This window comes from Otolemur garnettii, unplaced genomic scaffold (assembly GCF_000181295.1).
Source record: "Otolemur garnettii isolate 467f Iridium unplaced genomic scaffold, OtoGar3 scaffold00212, whole genome shotgun sequence".
NCBI classification, from domain to species: domain Eukaryota; kingdom Metazoa; phylum Chordata; class Mammalia; order Primates; family Galagidae; genus Otolemur; species Otolemur garnettii.
In genome coordinates, this window is record NW_003852607.1 from 1,380,461 (window position 1) to 1,382,231 (window position 1,771).

Sequence of the window (1,771 nt, forward strand, 5' to 3'; positions counted from 1 at the left end):
TTTATGAGTTGACAGTACAGACAAGGCTGGGATTTAATACAGGTGGGCCACAGCCTGTTTTTTCCTCTTTGTCCTTTTTTTTTTTTTTTTTTTTGAGATAGAGTCTCATTTTGTCACCCTTGGTAGAGTGCCCTGGCATCACAGCTCACAGAAATGTCCAGCTCTTGGGCTTAGGCGATTCTCTTGCCTCAGCCTCCTGAGTGGCTGGGAGGCGCCACAACGCCTGGCTATTTGTTGTTGTAGTTTTTGGCTGGGACCGGGTTTGAACCTGCCACCTCTGGTATATGAGGCTGGTGCCCAACTTCTTGAGCCGCAGGAGCCACCTGCCCAGCTATATTTTTGTTGCAGTTTGGCCAGGGCTAGATTCAAACCTACAACCCTTGGTATATGGGTTCAAGGTGTTCTTACATTAGAGAGCCAAAAATGTCATTTAATGTCCATTAAGGTGACCACAGAGTGGGGTACTTACACTCTGAGATTCTGCCCTAGAGTCAGCTTATCAGCTTCTTGCACGGGGAGAGCAGTAGCAGATAGAGCCCGTAAGCATGGTGGCCATCATTTTGCCACTTCATCCAACTCCTTAGAGTGGTAAGCTACAAGCCTTGGCCAGGACCCAACCAGCTGTGTTAACACACCTACAGACATCTTTTACCTCTCTGAGACATACAGAGTGAAGGGCTTGGCCAAGTCTGGTAGCTCCAATGCAGGTGCATTTATCAGCCTCATCGTTAGCTGAGAGAAGGCATGTTCCTATTCTCCCCTCATTCTAAGGGCTCTCCATCCTCTCCTTTAGCTGCCTCATACAATGGCTTAGCCAAGCGGCAAAGTTGGGAATCCGAAGATGACAAAAGACGACCAACTGTGCCTAAGAATTCCCAAACCTGCTTTCAGCTCATGGAGGTGGGGAGGCAATTAATGATCTGCCTCCATTCCATGCCTAAATTCCTCTCCCCCTGCCAGATAGTAAATCCTAGATAAAGTACTTGCCACTGGCAAATCTGGGCCTTTCCTTTGGACACTTTGTAGCCACATACCCCTAGATGTCATAAAAGACAGTCTGTGCCTTTGTTGCAGCCCTCTGGGGTAGGGTGCCATAAGAAGAGGTCATCAACATACTGGAGCAGTACAGTAATTTCTCAGCTGAAAATTTCTGGAGGTCATTCCTAATTCCTCAGCTGGAAATTTCTGGAGGTCATGAGCCAGTGCTTCTCTAAAAATCATGGATGTTTTTGAACCCCTGTGGCAACCTGGTCCATGTGTACTGGATAGCAGTTCCTGGGTCTGGTCTCTCCCGCTGGAACGCAAACAGCCTCTGGCTTTCTGGAGTCAGCCTTATACTGAAAAAGGCATCTTTTAAGTCCAGGCAAGTGAACCCCTTGACTTCTGCTGGCAGCAGACTCAGTAGAGTATACAGATTATACACAGTAGAATGCAGTGTTACGTTACACTATTTACTGGGAAATTCTCATTTTAGAGTCTAATTTTTCCTGAGGTATCTATATAGACACAGCAGATAACATTTAATAATAATTTAATAACTGTACAAAGTTTTCCAGTGTAGCCAACAGGCAACCTTTGTTGAGTCTTAAGGCTTCAGAGCAAATATAACTATTATTTATAATTCTATACTCTTTGGCCAGTCTCTTAGTCCCATTTAACAGAACAGTTATGTCTCATTTTATGAGTTGACAGTACAGACAAGGCTGGGATTTAATACAGGTGGGCCACAGCCTGTTTTTTCCTCTTTGTCCTTTTTTTTTTTTTTTTTTTT